The sequence below is a fragment of the Cetorhinus maximus genome, chromosome 17, assembly GCF_964194155.1.
Source record: "Cetorhinus maximus chromosome 17, sCetMax3.hap1.1, whole genome shotgun sequence".
NCBI lineage: Eukaryota > Metazoa > Chordata > Chondrichthyes > Lamniformes > Cetorhinidae > Cetorhinus > Cetorhinus maximus.
Genome location: NC_135895.1, coordinates 94034944 through 94061256, shown reverse-complemented (window position 1 = coordinate 94061256; position 26313 = coordinate 94034944). Strand labels below are relative to the sequence as shown.

Here is a 26313-nt window from a genome sequence, read left to right as displayed (position 1 = left end):
ACTGTGGTCTGAGTGACTTAAACCATGGGGAATCCCAATTGCGACATGTAGCCAATCTCTGTGAGGCCAATAATGGGGGTGGGAGGGACTGATGCTGAAATTGGTTTTGGCTCCATTTGCTAGCCTGAGAGAGAAAAATGTCTTTGGATTTCTATCTAACAGCAGCAATTCCAGCTGATGAGTAAGTTTTGTTGATGGTGAGTGGAAACAGGACTGAACTCATCAGTAATGTCCTTGTAGTCACGTGGCCTACTGATGCTATAAAGGAAGATGGGCACCTGAATGAGACACTAAAGGCCTGTTATCACCTGTAGAACTGCATTTGAGCATGTGGTTTGAGGAACTGTCTTCAGGAGACAAAGAGTATGGAAGGAGAATAATAATAAAACCACAGAAATAATATAATCACAATTCATGGGTGAGATTCTTTGAACTGAATGTAGTAGTTAATCACCATCACGAGTTCTATTGTCCAACAGCCTGCTACATGGGAATATTAATAGGACTATATGCCTCAAATTTAACCTGATCTCTCTCCCCTGAGCTCTGACTTCACCCTGACCTCTGATCTCAATCCTGACCTCTGACCTCTCCACTGATCCTTGATCTCCTCCTCGCTCCTTCTTCCCCACTTCCCGGCTGTGGCCTGCCAGTGCGTCCAGCCTCTCAAGCTGCCTGGTCCACTGGATCACCAGTAACTGGGGGGGAAGAGCCCAATAGATGGGAAGAGAGGTGGAAATCCATTGCAAGCTCTGCCTCCAATCATACTTCAGATACCCATGAGAACCAGAGGTAAAATGATTGGGGACAGTCCCTCAGCTCAGGCACTGTAAACTATGATAGGAAATAAAGAAAAGGTACTAAATTCATAAAATTAACTGAAACAAATGTTATCTTTTCCATGAAAAGGTTTTCACTGCCAGTGTTGGATACAACACCCGCCTTGTAAATCCATTAAAAAATATCCCAAGTATAATGTCACACTGGGATGGCTCAAATTTCCAACAGAAAGGAATTCCTGGAATAGGCAGCGTGCGAGTGAATTGTTTTGCAGCTTGACAATTATGTCGTCACCAAAAACTGCTCTTTTTGTCTTTGAAATGGATATCTTGGCTATCGCCAGTTTTTGCTCTTAAGAATTGTCAATGAACTTAGCACAAAGCTGAACCTTTCAGGAAAAAGAAGTCTGAAAAAAAATCCCTATTAAAACCTCCTTTGAGTAAAGTCTATCTAAGTGTAGGTTTCGCTACACACTGCACAGGTTTCTGACAGCCACTCACAACAACTGTTTGAAACTCTGTATACTGTCTCTGAGTGTGAGCTTAAAACATTTTTTAGGGAGTTTATATTTTGCTGCACATTCTGCATTTGAATGAATTCTTTTTTTTTAGCAATTCTTATCGCTTTTTAAAAAAAAAACATTGGGTGTCTAAAATAAATGCATGTTTTTGCAGCAATCTACCTCTGCAAGATTCTCCACTCCACCAGTGGTCCAGGGAGTCCTCAACATTGACTCCGGATCCCATGAAGTCTCATGGCATCAAATAAAACATGGGCAAGCAAACTTCCTGCTGATTACCACCTATCACTCTCCCTCAGCTGATGAATCAGTGCTCCTCCATATTGAACACCACTTGAAAGAGTGGTTAGAGGTGAGGCTGGCAGAATGTACTCTGGGTGGGGGACTTCAATGCCCATCACCAAGAGTGGTTTGGTGGCACCACTGCTGACCAAGTTGGCAGCAGATAGTGAGAGAACCAACAAGAGGGAAAAATCTATTTGATCTCTCCCTCACCAATCTACCTGTTACACATACCTTTGTCAATCATGGCACTGATAGGAGTGACAATCATACAGCCCTTGTGAAGATGAAATCCCATGATTGGGGATGATTGGGGCACCACCACTGTGCTAAATGGGATAAATTAAGATCAAATCTAGCAACTAAAAATTGGGCATCCATGAGACACAGTGGTATTCAGCAGCAGAATTTCATTCTACCATAATCTGTAACTTCATGGCTTGGCATATCCCACACTCTGCCATTACCATCAAGCCAGGTGACCAACCCTAGTTCAATGAGGAGTGTAGAAGATTATACTAGGATCAGCACCAGGGACACCAAAAAATGTGGTGCCAACCTAGTGAAGCTACAATACAGGACTATGTGCATGCTAAACAGTGGAAGCAGCATGTTATATATAAAGCTAAGTGATTCCACAAATAAATCAGATCAAATCTCTTTAGTCTTGGCAAATCCAGTTGTGATGTGAGGGCCAATTAAGCAACTAATGAGAGGAGGAAGCTCTATGAACATTCCCATCTTCAATGATGGCAGAGCCCACAAGGAGTGAAAAATACACAGCTGAAGTGTTTGCAACCATCTTCAGCCTAAGTGATCCATCTTGGCTTTCTCACGAAGTCCCCACCACCGCAGATGTCAGTCTTCACTCAATTCACTCAACATGCACATAGCAAAGGCTACAGGCCCTAACGCTATCCTAGCTGTAATGCTGAAGATATGTTCTCCAAAACTGGCTGTACACTTAGTTCTCTTTCCACTGTGAAAATGAGTGTACAAAATACTCATTTAACAAATATGGTACTGCCTTATTGTCTATTGTTGTCTTGTCTTCCTCATCTGCATTTTTGCTCTGTGGCAAACAGCTGCAGCCCATTCATGTAATGGAACCGCAACCTTAGACTGGTTGGATATTGAGCTGAGTTTCTGTCTGAGAATGATGGATTTTTTTTATTATAGAATGCTCTTATGTTCAAAAAACATCTCCCCTTTAATTGCATCTTAGTCACTGCAGGTTGTCGGGTAGCAACATGTCAAGGAATTGCTGCATTCCAGACATTTTGTAAAGATCTATCCTTGTAGTTTTAAGTCTCGTTATACTGGATGACTTATTTGTGTTACATCAGCATAAGGCATACCGCATGGGGTAAATCTTCTATGAGTGCTTTGGGACATGTCTTCAGATTGTGAAAGGTGCTCTATAAATACACCCCACCCTTTGGCTGGGGGTGTCTAGAACAAGGGGTCACAGTCTTAGGATACGAGTTAAGCCATTTAGGACTGAGATGAGGAGAAATTTGGAGAAGAAAAGAGTCGACGTTTCGAGTCCTCACGACCCTTCCTGTTCTGTTGAAGGGTCGTGAGGACTTGAAACGTCGACTCTTTTCTTCTCCACCGATGCTGCCAGACCTGCTGAGTTTTTCCAGGTAATTCTGTTTTTGTTTTGGATTTCCAGCATCCGCAGTAGTTTTTTGTTTTTATGAGGAGAAATTTCTTCATTCAGAGGGTGGTGAACATATGGAATCCTCTGCCAAAGAAGGCTGTGGAGGCCAAGTCACTTAAATATATTCAAGAAGGAATTAATTAGATTTCTGGACTCTAAAGCCATCAAGGGATATGGGGAGAGCACAGGAGTACAGTATTGAGATAGAGGATCAGCCATGATGGTATTGAACGGCAGAGCAGGCTCGAAGAACCGAATGACCTACTCCTGCTCCTAATTACCATGTTTCTGTGTTTCCTTCATGACAACATAAATCATCTTGTAATTCTTGTGTACAGCTCCACTGGCTCCACTGCTTCCCCAGTCAAAAAGATTTGCCAAAATTCCTCCTTTTAAGGAGTGCGCCTTTTAACAACAAAAGCCCTTCAAGGCCCTGGGAGTCATTGATAGATGCCTTTCAAAGTATAGGGCATAAGGAAATGTCATGGAAGTGCGTGTGTTTTCTGTGCGTATGTAGCAAGAGTATTCCGAAACAATATTCTGACTCATTATATGGGGGTTTTCAGATAACTGTCCAGTGGGTAATTTTCATAAAAGAACATTTATTGCGAAGGATGTTTGGGCCCAGATCTTTTCTTGAAGAATATAAGAAATTGCAATTCTGGAAAGCTTTTTTGTGCTGCACAATTTGTATCACTAACTCCCTTTGCAGACTTATTTTTGGACTGAGGTTAATTTTCAAATCCTGGAGGATGAAGAATCTGGAAGAATTTCAGAATCTGAGATGGAATATGGAAAAAGTCATTAGAGCTGCACAACTCTAAGCCTCACAATATATTCTCCTTGTAAAAACTGTTATTCTGACTTTGATTTCTGACAATGCCCATATTTTTAGCGGGGGAGTTGTGTTGGAGGTGGGTTTGAAGGGAAAGGGAGGATGTGCTTCTTTTCCAAAAAAAAAGTGTAGTCAAACCTATATGAAGCCCTTACTGGCCAACTGCCTTTATCCCAAATTGCCAGTCTGGCTGCTTCTTTTAAATTGCACATTTTACTGGCAAATTGTGACCTCTGGAACTTGTCAGACTTTTCCATTTTCCCTTCCATCGCAGACATATTGTGGTGACGTTCTCTTGTGATATTTTCAAGCCCTTTATATGCCAACCAAGTAGAAAGAGATTCAAGAGACAGCCATTTTGAGAATGTTGTACTAACATTGAAAAATACTTTCGGCTGTGAGAGAATTATAAAGGTTCCACATAACCAGGGGTGTGAACTTTGCAAGGGGATACACCTTTTTTTAAAAATATAGGAGAAATCTTTTGTGATAGTATTGTTGTTTCAAAAACACGAACGTGTTTAAATTTTAATACAAGTTAATCTACAATCAAGAATGTAAGAAAGGTATATTTACCAAATTATATTTTTACACTATGGGAGTAATTTTGTGAGGAGTTCTCGGACCAGAGATAAGATAACATGAATTCTCCAAACCTTGCTTGGCACTAGCAACACTGTGCTGGCTATGGCGTCTTACAATATTATTCCTTGTATTTATTTAAATATTTAATCCTGATAGTCAAATTCTTATCAATTCCTGCTACATTTTTTCTCTTAATTTTCCTAATAAATGGAAAAGCCATGTTGAATTTTTACTGCCAATTTATTTACAACCTTGGCGATGCATTTTTGAAGAAAATTCCAGCCCAAAAGAAGCAGTTCAAACCAACCAATGATGTTACTTATTCACTCTGATGGCATTCTTTGTCACCAATACCTGGTCATCAAGATCAAATGAGTGATGGGATTTTTCAGACACAGTATACCCATCGACCAATTGTGACACTCAAAACCAGTGAGCAACAGTTAACGGGAAACAGACACAATGGCTGAATTTTCAGGGTCCCCAAGGTTGGGAACAGAGGTGGAGGCAGGGCCCGAAATACCAGCACCAGGCGGTGTGTCAGTTCCAAGACACTAATCCTGGGCACCAGCAATAATCACCAGGGCTGGGGGAGGCAGGAGAAATCCAGCTCTATTCCAATCCAGGACCAATGAAAGCTGTTTAAAACCTCATTAAGGGCAATTAAAAGGAGGTGAGGGAGGCCGGGCGTGTGTCTTTAAAGCACTGCTTGTGGGCCAAGAGGAGGAGGAGAGTTTTCTGCAGTACAATAAGATTACCTCCATGCAATTGGCAAATATCTGACGCATATGGCAGTATCCAAATTTCACCTCCCCACAATGTCTGACTCCTCAGAACATCTACACCACTCCCCACAGCCCACCCCCGCAATGCCACTCAGCCCCACAATGTCAAACTTACCTGCCAACCACTCCCTGGCTGATTTCCAGCTTGACGGACAGCCAGCTTGTTATCGGGGGCTTGTCAGATGAGAAACCTACAGAAAAAATGTGAAATACATTCTGCCATTATATTTGGCAGCATGTCCGCGAAACTTGCACTTCTGGGTTTCCTATCTGGAAATTCTTTCCCTGGCTACAGCTCTCACTATCCTTAAAGCCTGACTAAATATCGACAACAAAATATCTCTCGGTGCCAGTAAGAGATGAGATTTTTCAGTAACTGTTGCTCCCACAAATTAATCCAAATGATGCCACTGTTCAGAAATGAACGTGTAGAGCGATTGCACCATTGCTATTGGTCAACACAAACATTTGGAATAATCAGTAGGTTATTATTGGTCAACAAGCTGCTTCAAAGAGACAACTTACATCATGTTTTCAAGTCAATCTAATATAAACCAGGAGAAGGTGAATGGTGTCCATCAGCTCCTACACCATCGGCAGACTGAGATGCAAATCAGCGGTGCCTCTTTTCAGGATACATTGAAAATTTTACCTTTATAATTATACTTCATACAGTCACTTGCAGGATGTTATTATAATACAAAATGGTAGTGAACTTCATATTCTGGTAGAGTTTCTCTTAGCTTGGTGAATATGTTATCTAAAGCTTGAAACATCAAAGAATGTTTGTTATCCAATATGTTGTTGACGTTGTGAAGTTTGCAGTAAGACTGATGAATGATAAGTTGAGTCTTTTTGGAGCATTCATGAACTTGAATTATTGGAATTGCAAAGGATGTGCCTGCGTGTGTGCTCGTGTGTGTATTGTGTCTTTATTTTCTGGTCTCTTCAGAGCACAATCCGCTTAACATATCACTGAGGCTGACCTCCCCGCTGCTCAACAGCAACACTACATTGATGGCCTTGGCAATAACTCTTTCACTGATACTCCCCATGTCCTTTGTGGACGTGCCTGGCCTCAATACAGCTGATAACCACAGAGGGATTGAACCAAGGGAAAGATTTGTAGGCCCCCTGGGACTAGAAACGGAGACAGATGGGCACTAAAAATAGCACCACTGAACAACATATAGGTTCCGCAGTTTCATCCTGCCCCAAGCAATTTTCCTGAGGCGGGATGGGGTGGGGTTGTGGGAGGGCTACCTGCCTGCATGTGACTGGATGCCAACTGAACTAATTAAATTTAATTGAGACCTGTTTTTAGAGGTTGACTGGGATTTTACAGTTGGCAGGAGACAGTTTAGTTGCTTGTGTGGCGCAGTTTCTTGGTGGCGCAGTTTCTTAGTGGCACAATGCAGGGTGTGGCACAGCACCCCCACCTACCTGGGTTCAGCAGGAGCCTCAGGCTGCCTCCATTCGAGCCTGATGGCAGTGTCCAGAAGCCCACAGGGAAAAATCCCGCCCCAGCAGGCAGTCTCACTTTAATTCACAATCGCAACGTAAGGTGCTCCATTATACATTTTACATACAGGGCAGAATTTTCTGTCAGGCCCGACACGCTGATGCGTAAAATGACGCGCGATGACATCAGGCGTGCGTCCCGACATCATCGTGCGGCATCGCGATATTTCGTTCGGCGGAATGTAAACGGCCTATTAAGGCCATTAAGAAATTAATTAAAGCACTTATGAACACTGCCCGTCCAAACTTAAGGTTGACGGGCAGGCGATAAACCCAAGCGGCCTTCGTGTTTTTCAGGAAACCTCATCCACGGTGGGATGAGGTTTCCTGAAGCTTTTATTAAATAAATAAATATATTTTTCATACATTTAAAAACATGTTCCAGCTCATACGACACAGTCACATGAGGGGGACATGTTTAAATAAATTTTTAAATCATTTATTCAATCCTTTTAACATCCATTCAATCTCCCTGAGCGCGCAAAAGAGCGTTGGCCCCGACTCTCCCTCCTTCCCCTGCCCACACAGGCAGCACTGAGCGCTACCGGCCACGTATTATGCTGAGCGGGCCTTAATTGGCCCGCCCATGTAAAATGGCGGCGTGCAGCCGATCGTGGGCGGCGATTGGCTCCACGCCCGCCCCTGCCTGCTCCCGCCCAGCCCGCCCGACATAGGAAAAATCCTGGCCACAGTTGTGTTGCAAACTAAGTCGAGGCAAATACCTTCTCTTTACTTCTACCATAGTCAAACTTCATTGTAATGAAGTTAATTATTATTAAAAAAACTACCCATCAACATTTCACAATTGGTAAGATAGATGGTTGAATTAAAGTGGGATTTGGGAACAGGGCAGAGACAATGAATTAGGACTACTGCATGTTTAGGCTGAACAGCCTGTTTTCATTGTTAAAATTGCAAAAGAATTAAATGCAATCAAAGCTACTTATTTTCCTGCTTCTGGCTAACTTCATCATCTGCTCTGGAGTACTGCCACAATAATAAGATGTACTTCATCACAACCCTCACACCATCTCCACAACACCACCCCCCTGCCTTGCCCCCACTTTACATGTAAAAAATGCAGTGCCGAATCCCACAGACATCCAGATGCAATTGTTTTGGCTTCCAGGATATGTCTAGTCCAACTGATACTTCCGACAAGAGAAATAAGTGGGAAATATGGTGCAACGGTAGCTGCTTCATAAAAGAATTCAGTGAGAGAGAAAGGGCAAGGGAAGAGCCATTTCCCCCTCTTTTTGTTATTTAATTATTTAATTAAAACTGTGAACACTGAAAAGAGTACAGCCACGTTACACTTTTTAATGCAGCGCTGCCACTTTTTACACGACTCAGCTGCTGGTTACACTAATGAAACCAAACTTTTGGCAAGACACCATGAAAGGAATTGTTCCCTTCAACTGTGCAGCCTATTTGATTGGAGTGGTGAATACCTCTGAATCTGACAGGCCTGGCCCACACTTAAGAAATTTTTGAATCAAAATGAGTTAGGCCAATTTAGCCCAGGTCAACCTCCAATCATAGACCTGCTAATCTCTAAATTATACAGGCTAAAAGTGACTGCTTGTGATACCAAACTATGAATACTTAGCGTGTTCATATGACATTCCTCTGTCCTCAGTTTTAATGGAGGTTTTAACCCAGTTTAAGTTTTTTTTTAAATTACTGTATTGTCTTCCCTTAAAATAATAGACAGAAATGAAGAATCCTGCTTTGGATACCATGAAGTAGGCTTCATAACCTCGAGTATATTAACAGCAAGTCTTTATTAAGCACTCATAACTTTTTACATATATACAGCAAGGGATACAGGTATGGAGCTGACTCGATCCTATGTTTTTACACATCTCTGCCCATCCTCGACTGTCTCTGGCTCTGAGTCATGTACTTTTTTACATCACTGTGTGGGCGGTTCTGTACCCAGTCCTGCATTAACCCTACATGTACAGACCCTACTAGTATAAGAAGAACAAAACAAAAACAAAAATACCTGGAAAAACTCAGCAGGTCTAAGAAGAATGTTGTGTGAATACATTAAGCACTCTTGAATAAACAATAATTTCAAGGCTTAAATCAATTTAATAGGATCCCATTCCTTGCTCATTTACCAGAATAATCTTATTAATGGGTGGGGATTATTTGAAAATGAAAAAGAAATTCTTACATTTATACACAAACATATTTGGTGTTTAGTGATGTTGGTTGAGGCATAGGAGAACTCCCATGCTCTTCAAAATAATGCTATGGCATGTATTATGTCCAACTGAGAGGACAGAGAGGCTCTCAGTTTCTGAAGTACCCCTGCACCACCAACAGTGCAACCCTTCCTCTGTACTGTCAGCACAGATTTTGTGCCAACAACCTTCTGGTACAGAGGCAAAAGTGCTACCAACTGAGCCATAGCTGGCACTCTAGTCGTAAGGTTTGCAGTGACCCTGATGACCTATTTACAGGACGCCTATCGGGTCAAATTAGTATCATTTCATGCCAGAGCCAATACCAGGCTTGCATTCATTTTACTAAGGCTTACATTAAAAGTTCCAGGGATCAAAACTTCCTTAGCTGGAGTAGTATTTGGCAGATTCCCCCTAGGACTGGCCACTACCTGAATCAGTGGTTAGTCTCCAATCAGTTATGTCACAATATTATCATGCTAACATAAGAGAATACAACACAAAGGCCCATTGTGCCTGTGCTGGCTCTTTGAAAGAGTTATCCAATTAGCCCCACTCCAGTGCTGTTCCTCCATAACCCTACAGCTCCCTTCCCTTAAAGCATATATCAGATTTCCCTTGAAAGTTACTACTAAATCCACTTCCACCACCCTTGCATTCCAGACCACAACAACTCACTATGCAAAAAAATAAATTCTCCTCCACTCCTCCTCTTTAGCCAATGAACATTGTCACAACCGGCCCAGGACGAGGTTCCCAATTTGTTAAATTCCTGGATGAGATCCCCAATTTGTTACGAATGGGACAGGACCCCAGTGTTGTTATGATCCCGGGTGAGGAGGAATGAGCTGGCTCCCCTGTTTGTTCAACCTCCTCTGTCGGTCACAACAAGGTTAGTTTAAAAATCCTTTCCCCGTGGATACCTTTTCCCAGTCCAAATGTATTTACTTCCTCTAAGGAGCCAATTTAACCAAGCTTTCTTGAGTCAAAGAAAGGGTAAGTTTAGTAGCTACTAAATCTGAGAAAAAATAATAAAGATGGGACACACACATACACACTCAGAGTTTAAAAATATACAAATCAGTCATGGCTTGTCCATGAGGTGTAGATGGTGGTGCGTCTCGGTCGTTAACTTGGGTGATTTTGGTAGGGCTGACGTGGCAGATTCACAGTCAGCTGGAGACACTTGTTGGCTTGTCCCAGGGTAGGAACCCTGGTTCTCTCTGCAGGGTAACTGAAGAGGCTATCTTGTTTCTTTTTACTTGTAGCCCCTGCTAGAACACACTTGCCACCAGCAAGAGAGAGAGAGAAATCACCAGCTTGTCTTTGCAGGGGTGACTGATTGGTGTGTGTTCTTGTTTCTGTCACTCGCAAACACTGGTCTGCAGCCAGCTTTTTAACCCATTTTCTTATGTATTCCCGGGAAGGGAAATAGTCATGCCTTGAGCCCAGAGTCCATTTTTCTTCCATCTCAGACCATTTTACACATTCTGAGATATAAATCAACAGGAGGTGGATTTTTGGATGACTGCTGAGATGTGGGAATCAGTCTCCATTGTCTCCGCAAACACAGGAGATGAAAAAAGGTCCAGTCTTTTTGCATTTTTCCATATCTTCCTTTCAAATGTCTCTGTTTGAAGTAGGCTTTGACACCTCTTCAGATGTAACACTCCATGTTCTCTCAGGACAGGTCTGTCAGTATAATGCACATAGGAATTTTCCAGAAAGTGGTCACTTTCCATTATCAGCCATCTTTTGATCAATCTTTACTTGTATTTCTTTTAAAAACACAGGTCTTCCTTTAAAAAAGTTCAATATGCCTGTAGGTAGTTGGTAGCCATAGTACGCTTCTGTGACAACATAAATCTGTGTCCTTTCATTAATAACTCTTCTGCCAGTGGAAACTGTTTAACTTGTAGATGGGCTGCACTTTATAGGAAGCATCCAGTTGGGGATACTAGTTGTTAATGTTTTTCTTTCCCCTGGGAGGGCGGGGTTAAGTTTGTGCTGCAGCCTAAATGTGCAGCATTCAATCCCCACAGCAGCTCTTCCATTAATTATTAGTGACGTGTTTGATAGTTTTGTGAGATAACCCACTAGAAGGGAATGAACTGCTCCCTTGGTTTGCACATGCACAAGCAAAGAAATGCAAGTCTAAATATAACTTCAGCAGAGATCCTGAAGAAGCCAGTTCTCTGCTACCTTGCTGGAAAATAGCGAGTGAGGGGGAAGCCAAGAGCTGGGGGATGTCAAAAATGAGAAGAGACACTCTTTTTCTCACATTAAAAAGGGATTTTGTACACCCACATCCCTTGCTGTTTTGTTGGAATCCTCAATGTGTCCTTTATTCATGAGACACTTTTCTTGTAACTAACTCGGCCATTTCTACCAGCATGGGGTATATCGTGCAGAGATGACTAAACATTATTAACAACATCTGGATTTGCTGGCAGCTTTTTTACATAAGGCGGAAAGCTGAATTTCCCTTGGATCGCTCTCCTCGTGGACGAATGCCTCAGAGGCACATACTAAGTCTGCGAAGAAACGGGGTAAAGTCGCATAAATCAGTGACTAAGAGAGCAAATGTACACAATCCCAGCAGAATTCCGAGAATTCCGAGTCCTCCACAAACAGTTAAAGTGAAAACTTCTGCATTGTGTAAGCTGTGGATCCCTGTGGATCGTGTGTCTGCTTTAGTTTACAACGCATGACCTTTAAAAAGCTTGGTGACTTGCATCTCGATGTTTGAAAACTTTTGAGTAGCTGTTCTCGGCAAGTACCTTATAATCCTGAAACGCAGACTTCATTTAACCTGAGCCAAGACAAATGCTCCAGCGTTCAGGCCTGCAGGCGTGACCTGATTACATGATCATCTGTCCCCCAATTCCATTGGATGAAACTGGCAGACGGAAACAGAAATTATGTTAATGTGGTGTTTTGTACAAAAACGAAGATGCTACCTGCCCCTTCTCAGAGCTGGACTCTCAGTCAGTTAAGAGCAGGGCACTAGTGCCAGGAGCTGGACTCTGAATGTAATGTGAACCTAGTAATGTATGAGGGAAAGTGTTGCTGACGGGAATGTGGATGTGATTGAAAGCCTTGTGGAGGAAAGTTAGGATTAGCAGAAGATCCGTTGTTCAATCGGCTAAGGTACGTGAATCACAGAACAGAACTTGCTTCGCGGTTTAGTTTGGGCTTGCTAATTTACCTCTATTTAATCCTGTCCTGTCTCTTTTTTACTGTGTTGTTTTCGGTTAACACACACCCAACTTTACAGTGAGTTAATTGATCCTTTGTCCCAATGCTGGGATTGTTTAATGAATAAACTGATATCAGGTAACCTGTGTGCTTCAGGTTTGTCTCTGATGACCTGCACACTTGCTGCACTTTCATCTTTACAGTTACTAGCTGAAGCGTGACTGACAGCAGATCGGAGGCACAGGGTCTGGAGAAATGAGGTGCTTCTACTTTCTGCCACAAATGTTCCTCCTGTTTCTCTGCGTACTCCCGATTGCTGGTTGGATGGAAACTTTTTTTGTGCTCCGTTCCCCCAGCGCTTGAGTGCCATTGCTTCATTTCGTAGTAACATTTTATTGTAATGTTTTTTTTTGTTCTCAGATGCATTCATTCCATCTTCCCGCTTCTCCTAAGTTAATAACGGTAAAGGAGATAAGTTGTCAATAGCTGATGGGAACAATGTTCAGGGTTTACGGTTAACAGACTGACTCCAGAAGGAACGCACTGCGGATGCTGGAAATCTGAAATAAAAGCTAAATGCTGGAAACGCTCAGCAGCTCTAGCAACATGGTGAAGAGAGGAACAGTTAACAGGCAGAGTTTTCCCCGCCCCCATGGTGGCGGGCTTGGAGGTGGAGGAGATACCAGGAGAAAGAGTGGGGGGGTGGGAGGGCCACATCAGGACGGCTCCCCAAAAACATTCCTGCCATCAGAGAAATTCCCCAGGAGCGGACAGAAATGTGGATTAGCTTCCCACAGCACAGAAATGGGCAGCCACTTTACATAATTAAGGTCCTAAATAGGGGTGATTCTCCAGCCTCGCTGGCATTTTGAAACTAGAGGAGTGCCCCTCCCTCCCCATGTGGAGGCTGCCAGCTTAATGGACACAGCTTTCCCGTGGCAGCCCAGGGGGCCATCAGAGCTGGAGGTTCCATCCCCCCAAAGAGGGGGCAATGGGCATAAAAGTCCACCCCCCACATTACTAACGATCCCCTTGGAGGGCTTTCCAAGCCATTTCATGGGGCCTTCTGCCTTCCCCACTCTGAAATCGTTATTTTTTTTTACACCTCCGAGAGTGCCTCCACATTGAGGTGTTCTCACAGTCTCCAACCTCCCTCAACAGCACCCTCCTTTCCCCGTGAGGCTTCCTAAACTCTGGAGCTGCCAGTCCTCTGGGCCTGTAGCATCGAGAGCCCGCCCGCCATCCTTAATAGGGCAGCAAGAGCAGTACAGCCAATTAGGAGGCCGCCTCCGGTAAGAATGTTGAGCTGTTCTCATCCTTGTTTAGTGTGGGCTCAGGGTCCTCCTTTGATTTGATCCTGACATTAGTGTCCTGAAACCAGTGGGGGAAACTCCTGCTCAAAGGTTCAGGTTGATGACCTATCATCAGAACTCAGAACCGGTTCTGATGAAGGGTCATCGACCTGATACATTGTCTTTGTTTTTCTCTCCATAGATGATGTCAGACCTCCTGAATATCTCCAAAAATGAAATCCAACTTGTTCCAACCCTCACTCAAGAATTGGCAGTGAGGAGATTAACTCACGCCTCAAGAGAGATGACCTTACAGGAATGAAAGCATATCTGAAGCCACTTCCTATCCACATCTAAAACCACATCTTTAATAATATTATTCAAATAATAATCTTTAGTGATCCCACACATTTGTCCCTTCGGGCATTAAACATAAGAGGCAATCTTCCCACAATCTTCCTAATGTCAGCCATTAAAAAAAAAATCAGAAATCATTCTGGAGGCCAGTGCAGGTCATTGCATGTAAACCTCAGACACAGCTGCAAACTGGTTAGTATAACCCTACCATTAATGCAGCAAGCTGTGTGTTTTCACTTACATTCTGAGTTCACATTAAATAGGTTAATGTAACCTTTCTCCCCCAATACCTCCATGGAATCAACAAGAATGGTTTAATTAGATGCAATCACCATCTATTATCCTTAATAATATTCTTAAACATTAACTTATTGCGAAGTATAATTTGCGCCAATTAAATATTGGGAAGCCTGAAGCCATTGTCTTCAGGCCCTGCCACAAACTCCATTCCCTAACCACTGACTCCATCCCTCTCCCTGGACTCTCTCTCAGGCTGAACTAGATTATTCTCAGCCTCCGTCATAGGCAGCCTGGCCTTCTAGGCCCAGGGCTGCTCCTGGTATACCTCCAAGGCCATCTGCACTCTTCTCCACTGAAAGTCAGCAGCCATGTCAACCAACCATGCTACTGCCACTAGGCTAGAGCTAGGACAGTCAAAGGTATCCAGCAAATGGGCACCAGGGAATCCACATGGGTAATTAGTTTATTTTTTGTATGGCATGATCTAATTTATAAATTTGAATTGGAATGTGTATTTCATGTTGGCTTTTATTTTTTGAATTATGACCTAGGGGCTGCAATGATGGTCATTAACAGAGGGAAGATAAGGAGTATGGGACTGTTAGATGGGGAATTGGGGTTGGAGTTAAAGGGAACGTAGACAAATGAGTTGTTTACATAGAGCCTGGGCTATCTTGGTTACAACTTCATTTCTTTTTCCTCTTCCTCTTCCCCCTCCTCCTCCTTCTCCTTCTGCACCTGCTCCTCTCCTGATACATGGTGGCAAAGGCTGTTCCCAACATGATGACCAGTTTTTGCAGCATGCAGCAGACCACCACAAACTTTGGCACTCGCTCAGCCGAGTACTGCAGGGTTCCTCCAGAGCAGCCCAGGCAGCAGAATCGTTGCATCAGGATGCCAATGGTTTGTTCTATCACATTCCATGTGACAGCTTGATTTTCACTGTACGCTTGTTGCACACATGTGCGTGGGTTGCAAACCAGAATCATGAACCTATCCTCAGCAGACAGCCCATCGCCCTGTAGTCACCTTTTCGTTTGCCACAGTGGCTTAAATACAGCTGGCATTGTGGACTTCCACAGAATGAACACAGGACATCAGACCTGCTGGATTTGCTGCCTATGGTCAGACAGCAGCTAGGCAATGAGAGAGTGGAATCTCTTTTGGTTCTCGTATATAACAGAGTTGACATGTGCTGCAAAATGCAAGCTGTCAATGGCACTCTGTACCATGGAGAAACCTGCAGTCAGAGCAAAGCTGCATGCTTGCTCTACCCATTTAATGAAGTGAAGTGATAAAGAGCCTCAGTGACCTCCCTTATACAGAAGTGCATTGCAAACTTCAAGATGTTACTTCTGCCTCCAGCAGTGGCCGGGAAGGAGCCAGGTACATGAAAGTTCCTAGCTATTGTCACCTTGACAGCTGCTGGCAATGTTATCCTGGTCCTTCTCTGAGATTGTAGTTGTGGCTGCAGCAGTCGATAGATTTCAGTGAAAACGTTCATCTAGAAGTACAGACCTCTCAAACATTGGTCGTTGCTGCAGTTTAAGTTTGTGAATTGCTCTCTGATCATTCTGGAAGAATAAGGCCTGACACCAAGTGCCCCTCTCCCCCTCCCCCTCCTCCTCTTCTTTCCTCTTCCAGCTTGTCCTGCTTTGCATGGCCTCAGGTCGTTCTCCCAGCCAAGCATGATTCCAAGAGGAAGGCCTATGAGGAATTCTATGTAGAAGTCATGAAGTCAATATAAGGTCCTTAAGCGCCTACCACACCATTCCCTGTAGAGGTTTGAAATTTTAAACTGGCAAACCAAAACACCAAACTTTTCGAGAATCATAGCAACAGCCAACAGAAATTAAACAGAAATGAACCTGTGAGTAGTTGAACACCGTTTTAGATAGCACTGGTAGAGGGTAGAGGGGGTGTTTTCTGCTGCTTAATGCATGTTCATCTGTGCCAGATTAAGAGAGGCTATAGGCTGGGGTATGGACCTCAAAAATGGCAGTGCTCAGTGTTAAATGCTGAATAACATTAGGAGATGCCTACTTCCAGTGATGCTAGGTGTATGCTCACGAACCCCATTACCAATATCACTTTGGAGAATTTACATCAGAAGTGTGTGCGCTGCTGACACCAATTTGGAATCTTAGGGGACCTCGAAGCACCCAAAGATGGCCACCTTGGAGCCTTACCTTGATGCCCTGAAGGTCTGCTCCTTAGCTACAGATTTTTCTCAGTTTGCAGAATGTTTGTAATAGTCTATTGTAGAGCCAAAGAAATATGTTTGTGTAACGGGTAAGGAATGAACCAGTTTGAGTATATCAAAGGCCAGCGTGAGGTCCTTGTTGTGAAGGTAGCGAAAGATCACATTGTAGAGATATGATGCCACCGTTTGTTGGCGTTCCGATGTGCTATCCCTCAGAATGGTGGGGTGCCAATTTTACACCATGGATTGCTCTTGCCCCTGTTGTCAGGGGCAAGGCACAAAGCAGTGACTTGGTGTTTTCAAACATGGAGAGAAGGAAAAAAATCACACTGCCCATGCATCCAGTGTTGGCCGGGGCAGGAATACTATTGGCGGAGCCCTGGCAGAAGGCATTCTGCCTTTTGGTGTCAGTCGGCAAGTCGGGCCTGACGTGATGAGATTCAAAAATGAAAGCCTGACTTCCGCTAACATTGCCAGGGGTTTTAAATCATATTATACCCCAGTCCTTCCACCGCGGTTTAATATATATTATCCTTCATGATGCTCTTCTTATGTCTGTTTTTTTAAATTTCCTGTAGTGCTCTGTGCATAAAGGCAGCTGTTGTTAATGTAATATAAGGGAACCTGTGACATGCCAAAAACAGCAGTAAAATGCCGCCTTAAAGGGACATTTTCAACTTGCAAAAATACTTGCTGTTTTTATGGCAATGACATTCCGCATGAGTTTTCATGTTTCGCATACTTTAATTTGGCTTTAAAACAAATTACTTTCTCCACAAAGATGGTGGCTTTCAATAGTCTGTAACGTAACTGTAAGCTGAGACAGACACGGCAAGTTACGGATAATACAAATAACCAGGATTGAATCCATTTGCAAGATTTTGAAAGCTTCTCCAGAATGCGGTCTTTCGGAGTGCAAGAATCGGAAAGAATTTGTAGCCTTGTAGACTTTCACAGACTTTCCGATATACTGTTTGTAGATTGGTAAACTAATTTTGCTACTCACCAAATGGAGTGCAAATGTCAATACTGGAATCAAAATTAAACTCAACTAAAGATAAGTATGTGTCAAAAGAAGCTCTTCGTGCCTCATGTAATAATTTTGAAACATTAACATTCTTCCTTTCAAGTTATCAATTAATGAATCAGCCACTCAACATAATGAATGTTTGTGTTTCCATGCAAACTTACAAACATTAATACTTGGAAACAATTAAGACCTAAAGTTTGATGGACTATAATTAACTTTATCGATCAAATGTTCATTGTACTTTAAGAAATCAATAATTCAGTCAATAGTTATTATCTTTCAAGAGATTTTTTTAATTAGCTCATCATCTAGAACAGAAATTCTGGACTCTGGCTGACAGTGATATCAAGCGCCTTTGCTTGAAAATACAGGTGTATCAGCACATTTTTGTGTTTTAACCCTGATCAGAGATAAAGGAGCTCTTTCCCAGTTATAGGCATCTGAAGTCAAAATTGAATTCACTAGTGCCCTGTCTTTTTAATGTACTATGGAAAAAATATAATGGGTCATTGCATGAGAACTCTGTTTTATCACAATTATTGCAACTTGCATTTATCTAGCATTTTTAACAGTAAAGAATTCCAAAGTGCTTCACAGGAGCATAATCAAACAAAAATTCCTCTGAGCCAAAGCGGGAGACATTTGGACAGATGACCATATTCTTTGCCAAAGAGGTAGATTTTAAGGAGCATCTTAAAGGAAGAGGGATAGAGAGGTGGTGATATTTAGGGAGGGAATTCCAGGTCTTATGGTCTAGAAGGCTGGAGGCAAAGCCACTAATGGTGAAACAAAACAACTGGGGATACACTAGTGACCACAATTGGAGCATTGTAGGGCTCGAGGAAGTTAGAAGGAGGGATTTGAGTACAAGGTTGAGAATTTTAAAATCGAGGCATTGCTGTATGAGGACCCAGTGCATGTGGATGATGGGTGATTGAGCCCTGGTGCAAATTAGCACACAGGCAACAAGATTTTGATGAACTTAAGTTTACAAAGGATGGCAGATAAGAGGCTGATCAGAGCAGCATTGGAATAGTTGTATCTTAAGGTAACAAAAGCGTGTTCCATTTGATAAAGGTAACAACATGGTCTAGTAATATAGTTTGTGAAACTAGGAAAGGGAGAAGCAAATTTTAAATAAGGAATGTTACAGTCATACCACTCCAATGCAATTACTTGATTTTTCATAGAAGTCTCAGCTTTTTGATGTGGTCCAGTTGCTGCTACTTAGATATTCACCATCCAAGCTCCTAATGTAAGCATTGTGCCATCTGCCTACAGTGATGTAGACTGTTGTGTTGCCCTTCTGTGAAGGGGGAGAGACATGTTGCATTTATAAGAGTTGTGGTCAATAAAAAAACTTGCTGTTATTGTTGCTTCTGCAAAACATCAGCCAAAACATTAAAGCTGCTTATAACCCACATAAATCTTGTTCGTTGATCACTGATATGTGTGAACCATTCAGAAAGTCAAACAAGGAAATAATCTCTCGACTTTCACCAAAGTTCTAGGGGTAAGAAAACATCGTTGATAAGTTTAAGAACTTAGCATTTGCTTTGGGTTATGCCGATAGCAAAATTACAATGACTGGAAATAGATTAACTAGTTCCACTATGTGCTAGTGACTAAATATATAACATCCTCTTCATATCACTTATGCAGAGGTGCAGACCTTTCAGTACATTGTTTAGTGACTTCTTATTTGTCCAGGCCCTCACATCTAAGGAGTTTAAAAACATTTTCATTGTTCAGGTAACTCCACAGAACTCCACTTATGCTTTGAAAATAGACGTAGTTTACATTATGATATTGTCAGGTTATTCAGATGAATGTTATAAAAGGGTAATATTTTTAATGGGATTTGATGTTGGTCCTTGGTTGGTTCTAACCTACGTGGGTTAGATCAGAGGTTGTGATGTATGCAAGGGATTTTCCCTATCTCTGGCGTGCATATTTATTAGGGAGGAGAGTTCAGGAGAGAAGATTTCAAGGGGTGTAAAATTTGGGAAATTAAAATCCAATTACCCTCATCCTTTGTCGTCCACCAGGGAATATTGCAACGCCCCTCACGATGAGTCATCATCGTCATCATCAACAATAACAACTAACCCGGGTACATCACAGGGGTTTAATCAAGAAAAACATAATACCAGTACGCCATCAAGCAATTGGATATTTCATAACTCCTCTCCTAGATTTATTTAAAGAATTTCATTATTCATGTGGAAATTTGCTCCTCTCCCACACCTCATAAATAAATGCATTTCAATATGAAACCCTGGCCCACAGGCCCCAGAAGATGCCCTTGAGTGTTGAGGTAACTGATCTCAGCCAACAATGGCAGCTCCACAAGTAGGTTAGGAGGTGAAACAAAATCAATTGGCAATCCCAGCTCTTGAACGCTATCATAGACTCTACCAGAAACCATACATGTATAACTGACATGCGAATAAGAAAGAAACTTGCATTTATATTGCGCCTATATGACTCAGGATGTCGCAAAGCACTTCACAGCCAATGAACTACTCTTTGAAGTGTTTCCAGGCTAAAGGATAAATATTGGCCAGGACGTTGGGGAGAACTCTCCATCTGTTATCAGCCTGAGAGGGCAGATGGGATGGGGCCTCAGTTTAACATGTCATCTGAATGATAGTGCAACACTTCCTCAGTCCTGCACTGAAGTGTCAGCCTGGATTTTATACTTGAGCCTCTGCAAGAACTCAATCTTTTGACTCAGACAATGTTGCTGCCACTGTACTACGGCTGACAAGACAGAATGAGATGTGACTATGATTCTCCTGCAGTCAAGTATTGAACATGCTGGTCTACGCAGTCACTTCTTTGGGAATATACTGGAGAACTGCATTTATTTATGAAATCAGAAACCCTATATGAATTGCCTTCAGGAAAGAAGGGATGAGAGCAAAAAATACAGAGGAGAAAAAGTTAGAATGATTTGATGGCAGAAAGAAATGGTCATAAAGCTACGAGGAGCATTTGACTGGGGGCAGGAGTCATTCTACATATTCCATCAGCAATAGGAACAGTATGCAAGAGCATCAACTTACTCAAGTCAGCTTGAGTATTTCACTCTAATGATAAACCTGTTATTGTTCTTTATTATTTTTATAGACACAATCATGTTTATTTTAACTTGTGGAAAATGTGACAGTAAAATGACCAGACTGTTTCAGACAGCCGTTTAGTTATTTCGAAATACCTCTTGCATTGCCTTTCAATGTTGTGACACGGGTTGCATTAACTAGCCTACGCTGATGTGTCATTTAACTGTGCCATTCTGTCCCAATCTAAGTACTTTGAAACTTTATGCTACAGGGATCTTCTGTTTCCACTGAAATCTGGTTTTCATTACTGCTCGGAGGGTGTGTATAAGGCCCAGGTTTAAGGCCAGGCAGTAAATATTTCTGCTGCAGGATATATCTTTTGACATTTGATGTGCTTTGAAAATCAATTGATTTGCTTAGTATTCCTCTCTGGGGAGCTTTTATTGATGAATGAGGAACTTAAAAGGTTTCAACTTTCTATCTTATGCATGTCAAAGATTGGTCGGCTCGATGAAATTCTAGAAGCTTAGTGCCTGTTTGGCACGTAGAGTAGGTCTGCGAAGTAAAAATTGGCCTTATTCTTTTCAGATTCTCAAAGTATACATGGAAACATGTTAATGGCGTTGGCGGATGGTAATCGAGTGGCAGTGAGGTGTTCAATAGCTGAAAAGATTAACCTGCTGGATTAGAGCTATCATTGACTGTGCATTGAGAATGATTGGGACAGGTTTGCATTGTATTTGTGTAGCATTCAGGGATTCTAAAGGAAGAGAATGGCGATTGTTGATGTATCTTTAGGCTGCCATCATGTTATTTGGTTGTAATATTGATTTGCTCTTGGGATGTGGGTGATGCTGCCACATTGATTGACCATCCTTAGTTGCGCTGAGATGATGGTGGATCTCCTTGAGCTGCTGCAGTCTTTGTATTTTCTGTAGCGCATTCTCATGATGTGAGCAAGGCCAGCATTTATTCCATATCCCTAGCTGCCCTTGCGAAGGTGGTGATGAACCTTATTATTGAAGCAATGCAGTCCGTGAGGTGTAGGTGCTCCCACAGTGCTGATAGGTAGCAAGTGCCAGGATTTTGAGGCATTGACGAAAGAATGACAATTTATTTCTAAGTCAAGCTAGTCTGTGGCTTGGAGGGGATCTTGCAGGTGGTGGTGCTCCCCTGCACCTGATGCCATAGGTCCTTCTAGGTGGTAGAGGTCACAGGTTTGGGATTGTTGCTGTGCATCCCATAGCTAGTACACACTGGGGCCTGTAAAGGGCATTCCTGCCATGGCCCATCCTCTGTGTTCTGCTCCCGAGCAGGCCAGATTTCAAGTCTTACATGTGAGTTTCTTGAGCTACTTGGAGGGAAGAATAACTGAGGTAATTTCCCTTTGCCATCCTCATGGTTTTCAACTTTGAAGTCTCTTGGGCTGCAGCCAAGACTCCAAGCTATCCTTTACAATGCAGGAAGATACACAGATAACCCTACCTAGATGTCAATACAGTTTCAGCACTGATGCTCCAGTCTCTAATTGCTGTACAGTAGCCACTTGGAGATTGGCCTGAGCCCAGCCCTTCTGCTTAGAGATGTGAATACTACCACTAAGTCCATGATCACTACATCTCCAGGATGTTGAAGGAACAGGAATATATGTCCAAGTCAGGTTCATGTGTAACTTGGAGGTGATGGTGATTGGAAATGCCTGACTTAATTAATGGATTGACATGAGTGTGATCTTTCCCAGATGAGGATTCACTAAAGAGCTAAAGGACTGAGACCTAAGGTGGAATTAGCCTGTTATGGCGTTAAAGTTCCTTTTGTTCTGATTTCTGTTTGGTGTTTGGGCTTAGCTCCACTCAAACATGGTCTAACAAGAAGCTAACATGTTCCCCCTCCTTTCAGCTTGGCACTGATGATGCTGTTGGCAATGCTAAATGTGTGTAACTGAAATGGGCTGAGAAAAGTGAGTACAGCAGGTGATCATGTAAATTCAAGATGGCAACTCGCAAAATAGGCACTATATAGGGGCATGGTACAGCAGTGGTTCAATTGGTAGCACTCTCTCTTGCTGACACAGAAGGTTGTGGGTGCAAGTCCCTCCCTTGGAACTTGAACACAACAGCTAGGCTGATATTTCAGTGCACTTGTGAGGGAGTGCTGCACTGTCAGGAGGTGCAGATGGGACGTTAAACCGATCAGCTAGATGTAATGATCCCAGGGCACTATTTTGGAGAAGAGCAGAGGAGTTCTCTCTGTGGCTGAGGCCAATATTCATCCTTCAACCAACATATTAAAAATGGATTATTTGCTCATTATCGCATTGCTGTTAGTGGAATCTTCCTGTATTTATTGAGTCTTTATTTCTTTCTTTCATAATATAAGTGACCTCCCTGTGCATCAGAACATTTTACAAATAAAAAGTTTCTAAATCGAATAACTTAACAAAGGGAAAAGACTTATTCACCTCTGAGCCATTGCAGTTCTTTTTGAGGATCTGACTTGGTCTTTTTTCACAAATTTTCCTCCCCAGATCTAGACTATAAAGCACAGTGTTAACAAACTCTGGTGCTTCTATATTTTGAAATGCTTTACATCAACGTGATTTACACAAGCAGAAATTCACTTAGTTTGACCCTCCTCCCCCAGCAAACTGCTGTACATGCAGGTTGTGAAAAATTGTATAAATGTACAAGTCCCTTCTTTCTTTCACGGAGTACACTCAAGTTGCAAAGAATGACTTGGTGACTCAATCTTGGCGTCTTTCAGAAAAGAAAGAACTAGCTGTTCAGTTTTTGGACTGACTCCTAAGATATCCCTTGTGAGTGCCTGGAAAGAGCCCCTGGCACGAAAGCAGGCTATCTCTGCCACTGTTAGTGATTGCAATGGACTGGCTGACTCTGCAGATCTTCATGGATCAGCCCCATTGGTGAGCCTGTGCCTTATTCATGTACTGCTGCTCTGTAAAACCTATCAAGTCGCACTGTCATACCAGACTTATTGTCTAGCATTGTGAATTGTGCACTTTGTGTTCACAAGCTAGCCTCACCGTTCCCTTGTTTCTCCCTCCCTTCCTATCTCCCCAAGTGCCTCTCCATCTGCCCCTCGATCCTTTACCCTCAATGGCTTACTATAATCGTTTTTTTTCTGACAAAATGAACAGCTTCACATGTCACTGCTGTAGTCATGCATTGAAGGTTCCATTTATTTAAGCTGATCAGGTACAGATTTAACATGCGGCAAAATACTCACTTTATGGAAAGCTACACAAGTTCATCAGCAGTGATCTTAACTGTCTGTGTTTTTTCTCTCTCAATTTTAACAATGTCCATGACTTTATTTCTGATTGAGAGAGCCAGGCTAAGCAGGTAGCCCTTGCGCACTTTCTACTGACATTGCAACATTCTACTGGCATTCAGCTGGCACTGACACGATGGGCCAAGTGGCCTCTTTCTGTGCTGTAAACTGTCTACGATTCTATAATTCTACAACTCTTTTGCTCATATCCACTCTGGCATTCAAACGATCTAACAGGCAAAAAGTACAACCAAAACAGTCTCAACAACTCTCAGCATTGGTTAGTCCAGGCCCCCGAGAGGATTTTGGAGAAAGCATCCCATAAATATAAAACAGCCTTCTGAAATGCTGTTACTGAATCTGTTGTGTGTGAAAGGTGGGCTATACGTTGGTTTGGATGGTAAATCATTTGTTATAAGTTTAAAATAAAGAGAACCACATTTCTTTGTTTACCCTAGGACAGAATTTTTACCTCATCGGGCGGGCATGGCGGGCAGGCCCAGGAGCAGCTGCGCAACGGTCCACTGCCCGCTATCGGGCCCCGATCGCGATTTCATGCTTAATTCACCAATTAACGGCCAGCCAGCGTGAAACACGCACTGATAGCCTCAGCGCTGCCGGGGTGGGGGGCGGGAGGAGCGCGAGCGCTGAAATGTGCACACACGCGGAAGTGCGCTCAGTGAAAGCTCCCTGAAGGCGCAGAGCTACCTCAGGGAGCTGAAGATTTTCAATATTAAAAATAAAGATGTCAAAAATAAGGAAAACGCCCCCTCCTGTGATTCTGTGTCACATGAGCAGGGACATGTTAAAAATGAGTTTTAAAAATTTTTATTGTGTTTTTTTTATTTACTATGCGAAACCTCATCGCGCCCGTGGATGAGGTTTCGTTAAAAATGCAAAGGCCCCCTGGTCTATTTGCCCACCCGCCAACCAAACGGTTGGATGGGCAACGAAAAATTTGATTAAATGAATTGATTAATGGCCTTAATAGGCCTCTTATTTGTCGCCTCTCGTGCCCACTGAGTGAAATATCATGAGAGTGCGCAATGACGCCAGGACGCTCGCCCGACATCATCGCGCACTATTCTACTCTCGTTCGGGTTGGACACGTGCCCGCCGGATGAGGGAAAAATTCTGCCCCTAGAGTCCATTACAATTTCACTTGTGTGAAAACTGTTTGATACACTTAGCACTGAAGCTGCAGAAGGAAAGAAATTAAAAATAGACAATTCTTTGAGCACTCCGCAGGTTGGTCAATTTTGGCAATGAGTCCGCACCTTAATCATTAATTAGCTTCTTCTTTCCCCTGATGCTGACTGACCTACTGTAGTTTTTCTGCTTCTGTCTCAGAGTTCCAGCATCTGCAGTTTTTTTTCAAAATTATTTCAGGAATATATGTAGATTGATGTAAAAGGACAGATTATCAAGCCTTCTACGAGTTCACACAATGTCCTGCTTTTGTTCAGTAACAACCAGGCTAGACTTCACAATTGGAGTTTCTGTTTGTGTGTGAGTGTGAGGATGTCCTGAGTGTGAGTGTGCCTCTGAAAATCAGAAATTAATTAATGGACATTGTTAAAAATTGACAGAGGAAAGAAAGAAGACAGTTAAGATCATTGCTGATGACTGCCTGTGCACACACAAGGGTTAAGATTGTGTGCATGTATGTGTGAGAGAGAGAGAGAGACTGGAGGTCCTGTGAGTATGCGAGACTAGAATGAGTGTTCTGGTCCTGTCTGCACATGTGGGTACAAGTAGAGATCCTGCAATTGAATGTTTGCATGTACACATATGTATAAGTGGAGGCCAGTCCTGCGCATGACTGTGTGTTTATACTTATTAGTTCTGCAAGTGTAATTATGTGTGCGGGAAGTAAACTAGCAGCGTTTAAATGACACCCGAGAATTATAATACTCAAAGGCTGAAACTAGAGTCGGCGAGTGCCTTCCATACTTGCTCTGTCTCCCCACCCATTCAAAATCTATTCCATATGTCTCACAACACATGGTCCATTTACAGGGCTCTCCAATTGTTGTTCTTTGAGCCCAGTTTCAAATATAACAGTAGATCATAGCATCAGAGGTGGAATTGTCATGACGTTCTTTGAGATTCATCGTATGTCAGCAGGCAATGCCACTTCTCCAGCAGTGAGGTTCTATACCTTGCCCATATAATGCATGGCAACACTTATTGTTAGAATGACAGCTTGGTAGACCAGTTTTGTTAGCTTGAACCAGTCAGCACACTGAGACTGCAGCCTTGACATCTTGGCAGGTCTTTGCCAATTCTGCATCCTCTGCATCAACAAATTTGGATGGTAAACTATATCACAACATTTGCCCAGATGTGTTTTTGCCTTCAAGTTCTCAAAACTTCTAAGAAAGAAAGAGATAAAAGATGTTTGTTTTCCAGGCGACTACAGAACCTAGTTAATTTACTTTTTAAAAAGTATATTAAGACGCATGCCAAGTATT

General features: G+C 42.6%; 1 protein-coding gene and 1 long non-coding RNA gene across 4 annotated transcripts in view; one reads left to right on the top strand and one right to left on the bottom strand.

Annotated features, from left to right (window-relative positions):
* Positions 1–26313, top strand: part of ddr2a (discoidin domain receptor tyrosine kinase 2a) — a 173691-nt gene that overhangs the window by 50082 nt on the left and 97296 nt on the right. The window contains exon 1 of one of the 2 annotated variants that reach the window (XM_078561604.1): positions 12149–12313. The exons of the other annotated variant lie outside the window; for it this stretch is intronic. The gene's annotated coding sequence lies outside the window, so the exon portion shown is untranslated. Of the gene's footprint in view, positions 1–12148; positions 12314–26313 lie in introns of those variants that run through there. 2 annotated transcript variants of the gene reach the window in all.
* On the bottom strand, positions 17178–24370 carry LOC144692593 (uncharacterized). Of its 2 annotated transcripts, XR_013579351.1 has the most exons (4): positions 24312–24362; positions 23010–23082; positions 18643–18789; positions 17178–17482 (listed from the first exon to the last, which is right to left on the bottom strand). It is a non-coding gene; the product is annotated as an uncharacterized LOC144692593 (long non-coding RNA). The 2 variants fall into 2 exon arrangements; XR_013579350.1 differs by lacking the exon at positions 17178–17482 and having other exon boundaries at positions 17753–18789; positions 24312–24370.